Source organism: Nycticebus coucang, chromosome 14, assembly GCF_027406575.1.
Source record: "Nycticebus coucang isolate mNycCou1 chromosome 14, mNycCou1.pri, whole genome shotgun sequence".
NCBI lineage: Eukaryota > Metazoa > Chordata > Mammalia > Primates > Lorisidae > Nycticebus > Nycticebus coucang.
In genome coordinates this window covers 25151501-25172053 of record NC_069793.1, presented here as the reverse complement: position 1 = coordinate 25172053, position 20553 = coordinate 25151501, and the positions used below count along the sequence as shown (strand labels likewise).

General features: G+C 37.2%; 1 protein-coding gene across 1 annotated transcript in view; it reads right to left on the bottom strand.

Moving 5' to 3' along the window:
• Positions 1–20553, bottom strand: part of LRRC4C (leucine rich repeat containing 4C) — a 1324260-nt gene that overhangs the window by 203166 nt on the left and 1100541 nt on the right. Inside the window, exon 5 of the mRNA XM_053560150.1 lies at positions 4194–4281. The gene's annotated coding sequence lies outside the window, so the exon portion shown is untranslated. The remainder of the gene's footprint in view (positions 1–4193; positions 4282–20553) is intronic.

Genomic DNA, 20553 nt, shown 5'->3' with positions numbered 1-20553 from the left:
GGTATTCTATGCTGTAAGCTCCCAGCTGGTGAATAAAGCCCTTCCTCTTATAAATGTGGTGTTTGGGTGCTCTTTCTCTCCATTGGCTTTTGTCTTCCTGCAACAGTATGAGTTTTTACTCTCTCTCCATCCCACCCTACACCACCCATCTAGTGCCCTTTGCCATGATTATAGTAGCCACAGACCCTCGGTTCTATAACTTACCCTAACAGGTGGGAGTTGTAGTCAATGTTATAGACTAAGAAATAGGGGTCACTGCTCAGACATGTTCCCAGGAAAACATGGTAGGTTCACAAGGCCAACTCTTTCCTTCTGGGGTAGAAACAATGTGGATGGTAAAGAGGTGGGGTGTATTATATGTGTATGTGAACACATGTATGTTTTCATGAAGAAAGAGGTTCATCTTTTACCCTCTGAAGAATTTTTCCCTAGTTTGCCAATTATTTTATTCTCCCAGGTTATATAACCACATGTCTATTTACTGTTTAAAAAATAGAAAAGGTAAAAAAAAATCCCTTTACTTAGATATTTTTCTAAACATACAAATGCATAATATATGTAATGTAACTTTACATAATTTATTATAATCAGAGTTTTAAAATTAATGATATATTGTAGGCAGTGCCTGTGGCTCAGTGAGTAGGGTGCTGGCCCCATATACTGAGGATGGTGAGTTCGAACCAACCCCAGCCAAACTGCAACAAAAAAAATAGTCGGGTATTGGTGGCAGGTGCCTGTAGTCCCAGCTACTTGGGAGGCTGAGGCAAGAGAATTGGCTAAGCCCAAGAGCTGGAGGTTGCTGTGAGCTGTGACGCTGTGGCACTCTACTGAGGGTGACAAAGTGGGACTCTGTCTCAAAAAAAAATTAATGATATATTGTGAATATACTCCTTTGTGTACACATTCAGAGAAGCGCCATCGTTATGAATGGCTGTTCAGTGTTTATGACATTATTATAATAATTATTTATTATAGAGCATATTATAATACATCTAATCTTTTTAGTTATTTAGCTTGCCTCCAATAAATTGCAACTGTTCACAATGCTCAGATGATCATCCTTACATATATTTCTTCATTTGGACACTGACTTGTTTCAGATAAATTAAAAAAAAACTGCTAGGTCAGGGTCAGCTACATTTCAAAAATTTATAATGCACATGCTAGGTTGGTCCCTGGAAGGATAGTATGAAACTATGCTCTGAACGTCAGTTTATAAAAGTGCTCTTTCTCTATACTCTTGCCATTATTGGTGTTTTAATTTAATTTTTAATGTAAGAGCAAGGAGAAGGTATCTCTATACAGCTTACAATCTCCCTGAGTAAGGTTACATAGGATTTATGGTGTAAAGATTTGTTAACCAGGGTCTGAGTCATGGGAATGTGGGCATGTTTGTTCTATTACTAAGAACTCTATGAATCAGACCTAATAACTATTTCAGTCATTACCAATACAGCCACATTTCAGAAACAACCCAGACAGAAAAAGGTTATGTATTTTTTATCAAAAAATAAAATTCCCCAGGATGTGGTAATAGCAAATATCCTTTTAGTTCTCTATCGATTGGGGTAATAATATTGTTTTGCTGGAAATTATATAACTCATGGTAGACATTGGGGGATCTAATTTATAAATATATTTCCAGGAATAAGTGGAACTCTGTTGTTAAATAAAATCAGGGATCATAAAGTAACACACACTGTGATTATCCAAGTAGATGTCTACATTGCATACGAATCAGGATGCTTCGAAGGCTACTTGGAACTATACTTGTTCCAGTTTGTTGCTCTGTCCATTTAATGATCTTTCAGAAGGTAACCATTCTGACTCCTTTGCCACCAAGGAAAAATAAGAAATAAACTAAATAGGACCAATGCCTATTAGGACAACAATTCCAAATAGGACAAAAATCTGCATGCCAGTGCTTATATACAACAATAGACTAAGACGTATGATAGTTAATCAAATGAGTGATTGTATTTTCTGAGCTTCTGTAGAAATTAAATAAGTTTTTGCAAAGAGTTCTTGGAAAATCTCTCTGAATATCCAAACATTCCTATAGAAACTGCTATGCATTTATTTTACTCACTTATTATAAATATGATTGTAAACTTCATAAATCTCAGAAAATTAAAGTTAAAATGCTCTCATGATGATCTGATTTATTATGCTGTGATTTGTTGGTGCCCAGAAACCAGGCAGCCTTGAACTTCTGAGATAAATTCTTTCTGATAGATCTTTTGGGGATAAATGTAGCTTTCTCCTAAGTTACCCGTTTTCTTTAAACTTTTGGTGTCCTCCTGTGCTAACAGGATGTTTTGTAAAAGCTTTGGGAACATGGGAAAAAGGAAGAAAACTGGCATTTACTTATTCCAGATTAGATGTGAAAACATGTATAATAGAAAACCGTCTTATTCATTCATACATAATCTATTCATTCAATCATTTATTCAACTAACATTTACTAAATACTAAAGATGAACTTGCCGTGGGCTGAACTTAACCCAGAGAATTCCTGGGGTTTTCAGTCAGGGACATACACTGAGATTTTCATTCATTTCTTTCTGGAGCAGGACACCCTACTGACCCAGGGCCACTTTGCTTTCCCTTTTAAAGGTCTTTGTCTTGCAAAGGATTTGGGGGTTGGCTCCTTCATAGAAGTCCCAGGGTTTTCATTTGCTTATTACTCCTCATCTTTCTTTCAGTACAATATTTTTCATTTTCAGGAAGAAGGAGATTTCTCCTTACTTAATGAGCTTCCCTTTTCTCCAGTATCTAATTTATAACTTGGTATCTATACCGGCATTCCATCCCAGCAGCAGAAAACTACAGCACCAAGGTCTACAGCCAACAAGAGATCCGTATTTGTCCTACTTTTCTCCAGTTCATACTCACTCACAATAGTAGACATGCCAGTAAATATCTCAAAGTGTACATCTGAGGTCATACTTCCTGACATCCAACCCAACTATATATTCTACCTAGGTGTAAAATGTTTCTCTATAGCCCTTTCCTGAGATCACTTGCTTTTTTTTTTTGTTTGTTTTGTAGAGACAGAGTCTCACTTTACAGCCTTCAGTAAAGTGCCATGATGTCACAGGACTCACAGCAACCTCTAGCTCTTGGGCTTCAGCGATTCTCCTGCCTCAGCCTCCCGAGCAGCTGGGACCACAGGCGCCCACCACAATGCCCGGCTATTGAGATCACTTTCTTAAAGACTATATTAACCTTTCCTTTTTCATATTTTCATTAGTTCAAGCACAATTATTAACCACTCATCATCAAGTTGTAACACTATGTTATTTTTTGGTTAAATGGAGGAAACTGTATTTTACATTTAAAGTATTCCCATCGCATACTAGAAGGGGAAAGATGAGGGAAACCAGGCTTCTCTTTTGAACACAGAGGTCTATTTTCTCTGCAGGAGCAGAGACCTGGTAGCAAGGAATAATAGTCCCTTCCTTTCAAAGTGAACACAAGATAAAATCAGGGTATTTATAGATTTAATTATACATTTATGCTTACATGTTAGCTTGCAGAAGTATAAATTTTAAGTGTCAAATTTTAAAAGATTGATCTCGGGGTGTCCAACCTTTTGGCTTCTCTGTGCCACATTGGAAAAAGAAAGAGTTGTCTTGGGTCACACGTGAAATGCACAGACACTAATGAAAGCTGATGAGCAAAACCAAAAGGTCCATACATAATTTTTGTTATATCCATAGATCAGTAAAAAAGCCCTCACATGCTCTGCCTGTGCTCTGTAGACTGCAGGTTGGATGTACCCAGTAGACCTTTGGTATTCTTGAAACATATACCTAAGAAGTCTTTGATAACTAACTTTCTAAATGATATTCCACCATGTTTACTGTGGGCAGCTTGGAAGATGCCTTTGGATCTGCTGCTCTCCACTGGAAATCACACAGGGCAGGCCACAGTACTGGGACGGACTCCAGTTGCCAAGCATGATCTGGGCCTAAATGGTAAATCTGTCTAATGCTGGGCTCAAGGTTAGGAAGCCCATTTTTGCTAGACATCAAAACAACATCCCCAAATATTAACTGTATCACTAACAAAAGTGAAATCTGGCTTTCTATTTGTCTTTCTTTTCCCAACTTAATAAACTGACTTTGTTCTGAACTCAGGTAGCTAAATGGAAGACCCCAAGGAACATATTAATGGTTCTTAGAACTTACCTTATCATAATATCTCTTGACAGTTCTTGATTTTCCTAAGAAAACCCAATAAGTGCTCTGAATTTCGGCAGATGCTGCTTCTTTACACCTGCAGAGGAATAACATAAACATCCTATTTTAAAATCATACCATACAAATGAAAACAAATTTAGGATTACATTCCTACCTCCTATATACCCCCAATAGAATCTGGTAATTTGAAATGACAGAATATGGATCTGTCACGTGTATGTTTGTTACATAACTAACAAATGAAAAGATGGGTAAACTAAAGCAAATATATATGTATATGTAGAGAGATAAATTTGTTATTCTTCATTTTTTGTCAATGCTCATTGCATTTCGTTACTGAATTGTGTCATAGGAATTTCACTGGGGAAGCTTCTTTATAAATAGCTTATTGTACACTGACGTTTGCTCTTACCTCATCCTACTGGCCATGAACTCAAAACAATATACCCATAATTATCAGTTTATTTCAACTCTAATAGACAAACAGACATTAAAAAAACCTAGAAAATACACACTATAATTTACAGATTTCTCAGTTTGATATAGCAACAAAGAAAATAAGTAAATATGGGCATTGGATTGAGAATTAGATTCAATTTATAATCCTACCATAATTAGGCAGGCAATTTTGGGCAAGTACCCAAAACTCGCTGAGTCTTAATTTCTGTATGTGTAAAATGATAGGTTTTGTATGAAATCACCACATTGGCCCCTTTCATTTTTAAAGTTCTATGATAATTTTCCTTCTAAGGACATGGTTTGAGGTAGGTATAATGATCAGGAAGAATTTGTGGAAACAAAACTTTCATGTTTAGATACAGCCTGAATTTTTCTAAATGTATGTATGCCAATTAATAGCTTCTCTCTCTGCTATTTGTAGATAAATGATACTAAGGTGATTATAATCAATTAATTTGAGATTCATCTATTGTTTTGAAAAAAAAAATCAATTATCTACCTGATGGAATTTACTGAAATGTTCTTTTTAACTCACAGGATTAATAATCTTTTGGAGCCCAATGGCCAGGGGTTCAGCTATCTGTCATTCAGATATTCTGATATTGAGGGGAAGAAGTTGGAATTCTGGAAGGTCTGGGCAAACTGCAGACAATTTGTAGGACAGCTCACAGAGTTTAGCACGATATTCTGATTTTTCTTTCCTCACATATCTTCTAAGGAAAAAGGTATTTATGGGTAAAATATTTATATCTGACTATTGTTTGTGATCTCTGTGTTGCAAAAACAATAACAGTTCTTAAAATCTAAAGTTGAATGATAGCTAGAATCATTATTTGCAAGGATAATTTTAAAACTGACAGCATCAGATTGTTTGCAGCTGTTACCAGAATAAAAGATACTAATTTAAGCTTATATCATACTTCTGATCCTGGGCTGAATTCTTTACATTATTTTAGGAATTAAGCCTCATATCTACTCTAGGATAAATTTGAATATGATTCCCATTTTACAGGTGAATAAATTGAAGAATAGGTGTTTAAGTCAATTACCTAGAAAGAGAAGAGTGGCAGAGTTAGCATGGAGGTTCCCAACCCCAGTTGGGCTGGGGCCCCACAACAGGAGGTGAGTGGCCAGCAGGTGTGACCAGCTGACACTTCATCTGTGTTTACAGCTGCTCCCCCTCACTCACATCACTGCCTGTGATAGGAGTCAGAACCTGTGAACAGTGCACGTGAGGGATCTAGGTTGCGAGATCTTTATGACAACCTCCTGCCTGATGATCTGAGGTGGGCTGAGGCAGTGATGCAGCCCTGGGGAGAACTACAAATGCAGATTATCATTAGCAGAGAGGTTTGACTACATAGAGACCTTATCTCCCTCATTCATAGTCCGTGGAAAAGTTGTCTTCAATGAAACCAGTCCCTGGTGCCAAAAAGATTGGGGACCACTGAGTTAGCAGGTCTGTACGATCCCCAACCCTAAGCTCCTTCCTCCTATGTATGCGCTGTGCTATATAGCCTAGCATTGCAACTCTTGATGATGACTCTGCATCAGGACAAATTCGATTTAAGTTGATACTGTCAAGCCTTTACGATTTTAACCTCTAAATTCATCCTTTGATATACAAAGCCCTTGTCTGATTTCTCTCAGGACTTTGATTTTTACATGACATTTCTATGCTCAAGAGAACAACATGCTGCCTCTTCCATCTTTTGGACTGAGTTTTCTGCTTCGTATTTAGCATGTTTCAAAGAAATGTTAGTACGGAGAACTGAAGTAGGTAGGGTTGCCTGTATGTAGGAACACAGGTTCCAAACAAGAAGCTCCATGATGAGTGGCTGAGAAGAAAAGAATGTGGCAGAAGTTTGGTTGATCAGAGTGAAGTGAATCATCATTATACAGATTCATAATGTGTGGGGCTGGAAGAGCCCTCACTGAGCAGTTGGTTCAAATGTTACATGGTTCAGGGAAAGGGAGTAAGATGCAACGTGTTCACCAATAGAAACCAGGTTTCTGGATTTTATACATCTACTTAGTGTCTCCATAGCAGTACTGAATCCTTAATTGTATGTTTGTATCAATGTCTTAAAAAAGAAATCCACTCTTGGGCAGCACCTATGGCTCAAAGCAGTAGGGCGCTGGCCCCATATACCAAAGGTGGTGGGTTCAAACCCAGCCCCAGCCAGAAACTGCAAACAAAGAGAAAAGAAAGAAAGAAAGAAATCCACTCTTCAGGCGTGCATGTGTTGGTCATGTCATATAGTTTAGCAGCAGAGGGGTAAGATAAGACCTTGGAATCAGAGCAACCTACAGTCAGCAAGGTTGGTGATACAGAATTTTAGAAAAGTGGCTTAATATCTCTACGGGTCAGTATCTTTTTTTTTTTTTTTTTTTTGCAGTTTTTGGCTAGGGCTGGGTTTGAACTTGCCACCTCCGGCATATAGGGCTGGCGCCCTACACCTTTGAGCCATAGGCGCCGCCCTATGGGTCAGTATCTTAATTTATAAAACCAGATAATAAGAGCTGTCCACTCCCTGTGCTGCTTTAGGGATTAAATGAAGACATTTTTTTTAAAGTACTTTGCATCAGGGTCTGGCCTGGAGTAAGCATATACAACAATGTCCAGTTGTGGTCATCATCTTCATCAACCTCATTTTAATTTCTTTTATGTGTGTCTAATGTAATGGAAGATTATTTATAAATTGCATTTCTCTTTAAAAAATGTATAAACCCCAATAAAAAGAGATGATGGCTAAAAAAACTAACAAAAGAAATTGAAGTACCCAGTACTGTCACAGTGTCTATTTTTTTCACCTTTGCCATAGGAAAAATACTAATCTCTTTACCTATTTGAATTTAAATGTTCAATATTCTAAAAGAATAGGTTTGGAAATTGATCCTTTTGCTCAGAACTGAAAGCCATTGTAGGAAGGCAGAAGGTCTCCTAACTTCCCCCTGCTAGACCCTGGAACTACAACAAATGATTTTACATGATAAAAAAGAAAAAAAGGAAAAAACACACTTTTTCTTAATTATAAGAAATTGATGTGACAGAATGTCCATTTGAATCTGCTGGTGGAAGCTCAATTACGTGATATTCATATAACAACAGTTCCAAATCAATACAACATGTTTTACATTTACATTAACATTTAAATTAGTGAGAAGCTCAATGTGAATTATGGAGCTTTAGATGTTTAGGACTAAGTCCCTTCTTGCCAACTTGGAACAAAGTCTGTTGACTCACCTTCTTAGTCTCATAAACAGCTTCCAGACTATGTGTTTTCTGTGCCAGAGGAATTTTCAGGCTGATGAAAGTTGCCATATTGACATCACCAGGGAATGAAATTGGCCTTATCCACTGAAGTCATAAAATGCTTCCAGCAAGTGCACACACCTCTCTGAACAGCAGTTTGCCACAGATTATTTTCAGATCTAGGAATGCTTTAGAATTAGACCTCACTCTCTTTTTTTTCATATAATATAAATTTTATTCATCCAGTATTTCTAGAGCCTGTACTCTGGATAGAGCAGTATGTTAGAACAATGCGGATTCTGCTTCAAGAAATTCCTAATCTATTGAATGTAGTAGTAAGATAAACAGGTATAGAATAAAATGGCAGATTTTATATAAAACAAGGTATGTACTGAGTACTATCAGAGGACCTGAATAAGACTGAGGAGAACCAGGAACAAACTTCTGAAGAGATGAGGCTTAAAAGACAAATAGAACTAGTTGATAAAAACACATTTCACAAGATGGAAGGGAGACACCCATAAATGAGCCTGGCAGCTTCCTTTCCATGAATAAGAGATCCAGAAGAATTGGTGAGAGATGGCATGTGTGTGTGTGTGTGTGTGTATGTGTGTGTGTGTACACATGAACCCATACAAGTGTAAGTGCAACAAATTGACATGCCTGGTTAGTCAGGGACAAATTCATGAGTGATCTCATATGTCGTGCTAACAAGTTTGGACACTATCTTTAAAATGTGCAGATATAGAGGCTCTACTGAGTTTTAAGTGGACTTGGTTTAAGAAGCACTACCTTGGCGATAGTGCACAGAATCGATAGAAGGTAAGCTGTTTTCTCCATCACATTGTCAGATGTCAAAATAGTCCCTATTAAATCCACGGCTGGGTTCACTGATGCCAGATACAAGACACAAGTAGCAGAGAATGTCTGAGAAACTTAGCAATTCCAATGCACGTACCTTTCCTTTTGATTGTAGAGTGAAATGGGGCAATGAGAGACTAAAATCAGCAATGCAGTATCTGACTTTGGCCACCCTCACTCATTTTTGAAAATCAATAAAGTGAGCACCAACTATATGTTGATGACAGTTTTAGATCCCCTGGGAGGGTAATTATAAAATAGGCATGGTCCCTGCCCTCAAGAAAAATGCTTTGAGAAAAGAGAGAGAGAGAAAAAAAAGGAATTGTTGAAAAAGAACATTTCTTGAGAAATGAGGAAAAAACAGGTAAATACAGGTATTTACAGATTATATTAAAATCATTAAGGAATGGTCAGGGCTATGTAATAAGAACTAGGATGGGATAAGATAGTCTCACTTAACTGTGAGGATGATGAACTTTGAGACTTACTGAAGTCAAATACTACCTGTTGTATTGGTAAGATTCTGTATCTTAGTTTCCTTATTTGCAATTGAAGCCAAATATTCCACTTCATAGGCTTGTTGTGAAGATTAAATGAGTAAAGAAATACAAAGTGGTAAGCTCAGGGCTTGGTGCATAGAAATACCCCTAAATTATTAGCTACTATCATAGTTGTGGTTACTATTATTATTCTATCATTACTATTCTCTGGATAGCTTGCCATGAAAGGCCTCTTTGAAAGGGTGAAATTGGGGCTTCATTCTAAAGAATGTGAAGAGTCTTAATAAAGACCTCCATACCATTACCTGGACAGAGCCAATAGCAGTGTATAATTCCTAAAGCATCCATAAAAAAGAGGACAAAAGACATGAATGAAGTTTTCTGAAAAGAAGACATACCAACGTCCAACAGACATATGAAAAAATGCTCGACATCATTAAATCATCAAAAAAATGCAAATTAAAGTCACAGTACACGTAGATACCACCTGACTTCTATCAGCATGGCCATTATTAAGAAGTTAAAAAACAATAGATGTTGGTACGAATGTAATTAAAGAGACACAATTATACACTGTTGGTGGGATTGTAAATTGGTGCACCTTCTATGGAAAATAGCACAGAAATTCCTCAAAGAACCAAAAGCTTACTATCCAACAATTCCAACATAGTGTATCTACCCAAAGGAAAAAGAAACACTCTAACAAAAAGACACTTACACCCAAATGTTTATCACAGCACAATTCACTATTGCAAAGACATAAAATCAACCTACATGTCTATCAGCTGAAGAATGGATAAAGAAAATGGGATATATTCTGAGGGTACCAAAAAGTGTACACATTTTCAGGAAGGAAAAAGCTGTATTAAAACTGTAACACTTGATATATAGTGGTCACAAAAGATGAATACAAGTTACATTGAGCACCTCTTGTAATTGGAGAAGTCAAATGTAACTTGAGGATTACAAATTTAATACATTATATCCTTTCTTAAAATGTGTACACATTTTTGGCACCCTCTGTATACACTTACACACACACACACACACACACACTATGAAGTATTGCTCAGCCATGAAAGTAATGAAATAATGTCATTTGCAACAACTTGAATGGACTTATAAAACATTATCCTACGTGAAGTATCTCAGGAATGAAAAACCAAACACTACATGTTCTCATTAATTAATAGGTGGGGATTAGATGATGGGTACGCATCATAAAGGTAGGTAAAGGACATGGATGACTAAGAAGGAAGGAGAGGGGTGTGGGTGAGAGATAAAAACTCACCAATCAAGTACAACGTACACTATTCACATAAATTGCTTCACACTCTTAATGTGGCCTAACTTCAGCATTATGTTATATAATTTGCACATGTAAGAAGTGCACTTGTATCCCATACCATTTTGAAATAAAAATTATAAAAAGTCTTCAACTTTCCTGAAACTATTTCAGTGTAGATGGTATCCCTATATAAATGAGGAGTCACTTGTCTTAATTAAAACTTATCCTTCAGAGGTCATTTGCAAGAATTATATAAGAAAAGCCACATTTGAGATAGCTACTTAAACGATATTCCCCATATTTTCATCAACACCTGTCAGCTAATGATAACGGTCAATACTAGACGCTAGCTTTTTTTTCTTAAGCAAATAGATGTGTCAGTAATTGGCATTATAAATGATAGAAATGAGCTTTTATTGGAGAAATTAATGGTATTCAACATATGTGCATCTACCTATATATTTTTAAGATACTCTGACACTGGTATTAATACCATTTAATAATCTAATGAGACCAGAAGCAGGTATCCTCAAGTTAGGGATGACACCCAAGACTTCACCCGTGACTAGTCCTATGTCCAGCCGTGAAGGAGAATATTACATTGGCTAATTCCACTATACAGCTAAACTAGTTCTGCTTCTAGAATAAAGTCTGCCAAAATATGGCATTCAGAGAATATAAAAGAACAAAAAGGTAGAACTTTGTTGCCTTTAGCATAGGTCAGAGAAATTGTTTTGTGCCCGGTCACTATCACAAGAATGTTTGTGTAACACTTCATGTTTGGTAAAAATTAGCCCTTAAATTTGCTTTACTATAACTTAGTCTAGAGGGCATAGCTAACTCTCACCCAGCTTAAGTTCTTTGGCAAAGCAGGACCAAAGCAGCTCAGAGCAGTAGTAAAAGCCAAGGAAGAAATGTAAGCCTCCTCTTGACTTCTCCACAGAGCTATTAAGAAATCTGCCAATTCAAATGATTAGGCTTTCAACTGAGACTGTCATGGATAGACATGTGCCATTTGGAGGTAACAGGAGATGTTTTGTTCACATAGAGAGGCCACTTTCCCAGGAAAAATACAAAGATACAAGTGGGAAGTCTTAGTGTTTAAAATTTATTTCAAATGTATTGATGCTTGCTGTTCCTGTTTAGAAAAGGAATGTCCCAGAAGAGGGCTTCTGTCTATCATCATAAAAAAGATAACAGTCATCAAAAGCTATGGAGCATCACAGTGACTCTTGGATTTGAGTTCAGCGCATGAGAATAGTTTCATAGTCATTAATTTACTCAGGTAATCCATCTTTCAGTCTGTCAAGCAATGAGTCACTTAATAAATATTTACTATGAATTAGCCATGTACTTGGGCAAGTGTTCATGATGGGACTCCTATCACACCTTTTCTTCCTGTACATTTTCTAGATATTGATGCTATTAAACACCAAAAAAAAAAAAAAAACTCAAGCACCGTTCAACAAACTCACTTCACTACATGCCACACTGACTCTGAGACTATTGAAAAAATTAAGTATTAAACAAATAACAATGTTGATAACTTTCATATTTGATTTGTGACAAATGGACATCTTTTAGAAAATCCAAATCTTTTCTTTCATTTTATGCTTCTAAATGCTAATTGTGAACGTGCTGGAGTTTTTATTTGGAGACTAGATTAATCACTATGTAAAAATAACGTCACGATCTTCACACATGTTAACAGGTACAAAACACACATATTGACAAGATTCGTAGACAGATACTATTAAAAATAAAAATCTTTTCACATATATTTTCCTTTTTATTTTTTCTTTTGCTGCTATTGGGATGGAATCTTTTCACAGGCATTTTAAAAGAATTTGGTTTGCATAGGAAGAACTTAAATGAGAACATTTATACCCAAACTTGATATTTTACTTTTCTGTGGCCTGTGTATCTTTAAAAAGAGACTGCTCAACATTCTGTTCCATAGTATTTTTATCTAAAGGGAGCTAATTCTATGTTACACTTTAAAGTATTCTTATTTAACATGGGAATTAGGAAGCTGGTGTCCAGGAAGTCTTCTAGGCTCTTTGGTTTTTACTGCAAAATAAAAGAACTTATTATATATCACTATTCTCTGAAGTAAAAAGTTAAGAAATCAGGAAAGAATTGCCTGAAGGAACATATTTGCATTGTTATCAGTTCAATGATTGAGTACATTAAAAGTCCACACATTGTGCTTTTTTAAAATATATGCTCTATTTGATTTTAGCTGTTAGAGATAGTGAAAATTGTGTACAAGTTGTGTATATTTACATCTATATCTCTGTCTCTGTCTACAGATATATATCTCAACCCATATAATCATATTTTCTTTTTTACTTCTCTAAGACAGGCAATAATAGCCAACTGTCAGAATAATTATCATTGCATCAACATTTAATAACTGAGGCACAGGATATTTCCTGAGGATTTATAAGCAGGGAAAATTGGTAAGCCCATGGGTACCTGGGAGTATTTTTTCTCCCAGAGAACAGTAACTTTGATGATTATTTTTTTCATAACTTAAAAAACGAGAGAGAAATGATAACAGTTTAAATACAGACTATTGTATGGGTCATTCAATTTCAGAGTGCTCAGAAGATTAGTGGTTTCCATTTAGACAATTCATAAATGTGACAAAGGTTACCGGATAATAGCAGCCTGTAGGGATAAACTCAAACCTTCCTATACCACATATTGCTTATATTATTTACGTATATTAACAGTCTGATATTTTCGTGATTCCAATTTTGTAACTTAAAAAAAAAAAAAACGCTGTCACAAGTATAAATCCATTTGTCTGTGGTTAGAAAAATGAGACCTATATGGTGAGGAAAAAACCCAAGCCCAGTGAAAGTAGACTATGAGTGAATGACAGAAGGCTCCTCTCTGTCAGTGGCCTGATTCTGCACTCTATACACTCATCATGGATTCTGCTAATAGCACAAGGAGATGAAAATAGCATTTCATTCTGTAAAGAGCCGGGTGCAACATTAAGATTTAATTAAACTTCGTTTTACTTGGGCAAGCTGGTCAGACAGTGATGTCATGGGGAACAGAACCCAGTACTTTAATGATGTAGCAGCAAAAAGCTCCGAAATGCCAGTGCACACGGTTCATGTAAACAAGACACGGGGAGAAAATGGAACAACTGAAACTAAATCACGTGAATCATGTGGGAAGAATACAAAGGTGTTGACTCTGTAGAAAGCAAACTGACTTTGAGGATACACGGTGGGAATCAGGGTTTCTGTGTCAGTGGCCTGATTCTGTACTCCTAAATTGTGATTAAAACACGTTTGTGTGCCTAAAGCCGTAGAACAAGGACCAAGGGTGATAATGACAGGAAATGCAATTTCAACTCAACATTAAAAAAAATAATAATGATTCTAACTGTCAAAACTATCCAAATGGGCAACAGACTGCCTTTGAAGGTGTGAGTTTGTTATCAATTAAGGTATCCAAATATAGGCCACACAATCATTTGGTAGTTACTTTCTAATTGGGTATAGTGTCATTCTTAAAATCCATGAGTTATGCCAATTTGGTCCTAATTTAATGAAAAAGAGGCAACGGGATTATAAATATATATAAATTGCAATTGCTTACATGATAGTGTTTGAGCTGGTGTGATGGTTGACTTTATTTGTCAACTTGACTGGATTAAAGGATGCCCAAATACCTACTAAAACATTATTTCTGAGTGTGTCTGTGAGGGTTATTTCTTGAGAAGGTTAATATTTTTTAAAAATATAGTTATCTTGCTTTTAAAAAATCAATTAATTAAAAAATTAACACATAATTGTTGTGCATAATGGGGTAAAGGGTGATATTTCAATGTATGTGTACAATGCATAAGAATCAAATCACAGTAATTAGCATATCTATTGACTCAAACATTTATCATTTCTTTGTGTTGGAAACATTTAAAATCCTCTCTTCTAGCTACCAGAAAATATACTATACAATAAATTATTGTTAATTATAGTGCTGCAGAAAAGTAGAATTCATGCCTCCCATCTAGTTGTAAATTTGTAGCCATGAACCGACCTCTCTCTAATTCTCCTTCCCCCTACTCATCGCAGTCTCTGGTAACTGCTATTGTACTCTTTACTTCTATTAGATCAACTTTTTTGGCTTCTAACTATGAGTGAGAACATGCAATATTTAGTGTCTTTCACCCAAGTTAGGAAGTCTATTATCAAAAAGACAAAAAAGTAAATAACAAATGCTGGTAAGGACACAGGGAAAAGGAAACTCTTATAAATGGCGGGAATGTGTATTGGTACCATCATTATGGACAACAGTATAGAAGTTCCTCAAAAGGGTATATGTGAAACTTAGTAAATGTAGAATGTAAATGTCTTAACACAATAACTAAGAAAATGCCAGGAAGGCTATGTTAACCAGTGTGATGAAAATGTGTCAAATGGTCTATAAAACCAGTGTATGGTGCCCCATGATCGCATTAATGTACACAGCTATGATTTAGACCTAGCATATGGTCCAGCAACCCCACTACTGGGTACATATCCAAAAGAAAGAAAATCAGTATGTCAAAGAGATATATTTACACTCATGATTATTTCTGCACTCTTTACAAGATATAGAATCAACATAGGTGCCCATCAACAGATGAATGGATAAAGAAAATGTGGTATGTATACACACAATGGAATACTATTCAGCCATAAAAAGAAAATGAGATACCATCATTTGTGACATGGATGAATCTGGGAGATACTATGTTAAATGAAATAAGCCAGGCACAGAAATAGATTAGCATTTGAATCAGTAGACCAAGCAAAGAAAATCTGCCTTCGTCAATGTGGGCTGGCATCATCCAATCTGTTGAGGGCCAAAATAGAACAAAACAGTGGAGGAAGTTTGAATTTTCTCTTTCTTCTTGAGCTGGGACATCCATCTTCTCCTGCCTGCAGACATCAGAGTTCCTGGTTCTGGGTTCTGGCCCTTAGGGCCTTATACCAGTGGTCCTCATCCTTGCTATTGTTCAGAGTGGGATTAAATTACGTCACTGGCTCTTCTGGTTCTCCTGCTTAACGATGACATGGTACCTTAGTTTCCATAATTATGTCAGTCAATTTTCATAATAAGTCTCTTGCCCTATATATGTACAAATAAATATATACAGTGTAGACACAAAGTTTGTGTGCAATTTAAAATAATTTAATACAGTAAATTGCACATGAATTTTATGTCCATGCTGCATATAAATCTATGAATGTCCAGCAGTCCGTATGCCATAATATATGGGGGAGGGGGGGACATAAAGTTTGTGTGCCATTTAAAGTAGTTTAAGATAGTAAATTGAACAGGAACTTTGTAAATACGCTGTATTAACACTTGAGATGGAATTTTCCTGAAGAAATATTTTTCTACATTAGTGACCATTTAACATTGAATATACTTTAGCCGTATATTAGATTCCTAGGGCTGCCATAACAAAGCATAAAAAATGGGGTGGCTTAAAATAATAGAAGTTTATTGAATCACAGTTATGGAGATCAGAAGCCACAAATCCAGATGTGGCCAGGGCATAATTCTGAAAGCTCTATGAGAGACTCTTTCCTTTAGTAGTGACAGGTGTTGCTTGTGGCTTGTGGCTTGTGGCAATGTAACTCCATTCTCCACTCTGATCTTCATCTTCTACCCTCTGCATATGTCTCCTCCGTATCTCTACATTTCTTTACCTTTATAAAGATACCAGTCATTGGGTTTAGAGCCCGTCCAAGTCCTACTCTCACATTAATCTGATTAAATCTACAAAAGACCCTCTTTTCACATGAGGTCACACTGACAGCTACCAGGGGTTAGGACTTCAATATATGCTCTGGGGAAACAAAATTCAACCTGCCAGAAGTAATATTACATCTTTTTATCATTAACAGTTGGGTACATGATGTTTCTCTTTAATATCTTTATTTTTCCTGGTTTTAACTCTAATATCTTATCCTTTTTACTTTCCAGTTTAAAGGAACTACAGATCATCTAATTTTCTGAATATATTATCGTCTCTCACATGGTTCTTCCTGGACTGGAGCATTCTGCTTTGTCCATGTGACCATTCTCTAGCTGTTTTACAAATTTTAATTGCATCACCTCCTTTTTTTACGTCCGTTAGGAAAAATAACATTTCTTTCATCTTCTATTCCCATTATACCATGTACATACCTTGCACTAAGCCAATTAAAAAGCTATATCCCTGGGATGAAGCCTACTTGATCATGATGAATGACTTTTTTGATGATAAGCTGTAATCTATTGGCTAGGATTTTGTTGAGAATTTTTGCATCTATATTCATGAGTGAGATTGGTCTGAAATTCTCCTTTTTGTTTGGGTCTTTTCCTGGTTTTGGTATCAGGGTGATGTTTGCTTCATAGAATGTGTTGGGGAAGATTCCTTCTTCCTCAATTTTTTTGGAATAATTTCTGCAGTACAGGAATAAGCTCTTCCTTGAAGGTTTGATAGAATTCTGGTGTGAAGCCATCTGGACCAGGGCATTTTTTGGTTGGAAGATTTTTTATTGTTTCTTTGATCTCGGTGCTTGAAATTGGTCTGTTCAGGAGCTCTATTTCTTCCTGGCTAAGTCTAGCGAGAGGGTGTGATTCCAAATATTTACCCATTTCCTTCACATTGCCAAATTTCTGGGCATAGAGTTTCTGGTAGTATTCATAGATGATCTCTTGTATCTCTGTGGGATCAGTTGTTATTTCCCCTTTATCATTTCTGATTGAGGTTACTAGAGATTTTACTTTTCTATTCCTCGTTAGTCTGGCCAATGGTTTATCTATTTTATTTATTTTTTTAAAAAACCAACTCCTTGTTTCATTAATTTTCTGAATGATTCTTTTGTTTTCAATTTCATTGATCTCTGATTTGATTTTGGATATTTCTTTTCTTCTACTGAGTTTAGGCTTAGATTGTTCTTCTTTTTCCAATTGGATAAGATCTCTTGTGAGATTGTTGATGTGCTCTCTTTCTGTTTTTCAAATGTAGGCATCTAAAGCGATGAATTTTCCTCTCAAAACTGCTTTTGCAGTGTCCCACAGGTTTTGGTAGCTTGTGTCTTCATTGTTGTTATGCTCAAGGAAGTTAATGATTTCCTGTTTTATTTCTTCCTTCACCCATCTGTTATTCAACAGAAGATTGTTTAATTTCCATGTCTTTGGGTGGGGTCGAGCATTTTTGTTAGAGTTGAGTTCCATGGATGGAAGTGGAAGACCTTATTCTTAGTAAAGCATCACAAGAATGGAGAAGCATGAATCCTATGTACTCAATTTTGATATGAGGACAATTAATGACAATTAAGGTTATGGGGGGGAAGCAGAAAGAGGGACGGAGGGAGGGAGTGGGGCCTTGGTGTGTGTCACACTTTATGGGGGCAAGACATGATTGCAAGAGGGACTTTACCTAACAATTGCAATCAGTGTAACCTGGCTTATTGTACCCTCACTGAATCCCCAACAATAAAAAAAAAAAAAAGCTATATCATTAGAATTTGTTCACATTTCTCTCTATATAGATATGAAACTGTAAGTTATTATGTATTTAAAAGCAGAGACTATGTTTATCATACATGATATTTATAGAATACATAAGTGGATTTGTGAATGACCAAATAGAGCTATGATCCTTGTTAGTGTCTAAAGGAATCTGAATGTGTAGGGGGTGCTGGATATTCAAATGGAAGTAGATACAGAGAGTGAAAGTTGACAAAAATATTCTACCTTTAGAACAATTTGTGACTTCTTCCCCTTATTTAAAGCCATCCCTTCTTTTTAGGTTCATATTTTTAGGAGGTAATTAGAATTATCTTGATGAATCATTATACATGCATTCATATTATTTAATGAAAGATAAGAAAAAAAATTCTTAGCTTCTCAAGTTATTGCAGTTTTGACTCCAGATGAAAAACTTAACCTGATATTTGTTTCTATTGTATTTTAGCATGTGCAGAGGGAATGCCACTGGGGGTCCTGTCTTAGTTTGTATTGAGGGACACTTGTCATGCTTTTAAATATCTTTGGCAAGATTGTTACCTAATTTTTAAAATGAAAAACCTTGGACATTGGAGACATTTGCTTATTACCACAGCACAGTTGAAACATTTTTTTAATAGTAAAACTTTTAATAATGATTGCAAAAGTCACCAGCAAAAACAAAACAAAATAAACAAAAAACGTACAAAAAAAAGAAGCCACTGGGTACTATTATGCATAAGGATAATAGGGTAGAGTTTAGGGAAATACAGAAATATAGTAAAACATTTTAAGAGCAGTTTATATCATGTTTCATAGTAACATACCACCAAGTGTGAATTGGGGAGGAAGGCAATTTTTTTTGTATCTACATGCTGTCTCAATGAGAGTGTGAACTCATAGTTGCTTTCAGGTTACTTAAAAGAATCAAGCAATTATAAGCACATTAATGAACAAAGTATTAAGCAGAAAATTGAAGTCACCAGATAAATCTACACATAGATATATGTACATATATATACATACACAAATATAAAGCCATCTAGTCAGCAGAATGAGGTATGCTAAGTCATTAATATAATAGAGAACATCTACTTTGAATTTCTACTTTATATCTTTTTTCTCTTCTTGTCATTCTTCCCTCACTCTTTCCTCCCCCCTTTTCCTCCCTCCCTCCCTCCCTCCTTCTTTTCTTCCTTCCCTTTCTCCCTCCCTCCTTCCTTCTTTCCTCCCTCCTGCCTTTTTTCCTCTCTTACTCTGGACACACCCATCAGCATTATGGCCCTTTTCCTTAACCAATAATATACAATTTTGGCTAATGGCAACTTCTTGGAATTACAAGTGAAAGTATTTTTTCCTTTCCTCTGTTTTGAAAAGAATTGGATTTCTTTAAAGACTCAAAACTTTCAAAAGGCTCAATAGGTGGTGGAGTGGCAGCTGAGTGGCTAAGACATGGTGATCTTGGACTCTCTGAACTACACCAAGGGCTTCCATTACAAGCTCTACTGCCTGTCCCGGGTGGCGTGCACCTCGCTGTGCCTGGTGTACTGCGTACAGCCCTGTGGTTCGAGCAGTGAACTTCAGGTGGTGGGTGCGGAGGAGAATTGCAGCTGGAGGAGAAACTCAGCCGGCCATGCTTTGAGGAGGGCTGGAGACCTCAGGTGGTGGGTGCCGTGCACCCCAGGAACTGCGTGTAGCAGACTCTGTAATAAACCAGAGAGCCCAGGCCAAAGGACCAAAGAAACTGGAGCCAGAGGAAACCGGCGCAAGAGATTCATCATCTCCGCAGTCCGAAAAATTTTCAAAGCCTTTACCTACTAGTACCTGAGCCACAGAGCCAGACGGAGCTAATAGTGTTCGGCTGTGGGCTGCAGGGAGCCATTGTGAGAGAAATGCCCTGGCAAGCTCCACCCTCAGGGTCACAGAGACAAGATCGGGTGGGAGCTAGTAACCTAGTGACTGAGCAGCCTTAACCCTCAGGGGCACAGTGAGACCAGTTTTGGCACACTGGAGCCTCGGGCTGTTGCCCTGGGAAGAGTGCCGTGGCGTCATGTCACTCATAGCAACCTCAAACTTCTAGGCTTAGCGCCACCTGGACCTCTATAAGAGCTGCATTATGACTCTGGATCTGCAACCTGCACCCGCTGGGCCTATGCATGCCCTGACCAGGAACTGTGGGAGCTGCACAACCCTGCGTCCTCCCTCCTGTACCCTCCCTGCCTCCACACCGGCCCGCTCATCTGGCCAGGGACTCTGGTAGCCCCGTGACCTCCGGAGCCCTCCCTGTCTCGGCACAGAGCCCTTCTACTGGCCAGAGACTGTTAGAGCCTTGGGCTGTCTGTGCCAAAGTCACTGGGTGCCAGGCACTCCCAGCAACCACCCTGTTGCTGGATCTGGGTGTGTAACACTCCGGAGCTGCTTCCACAACCAGAACTCCCTGGCTGGGGCAGCCGCAGAGGAACTACACAGGGT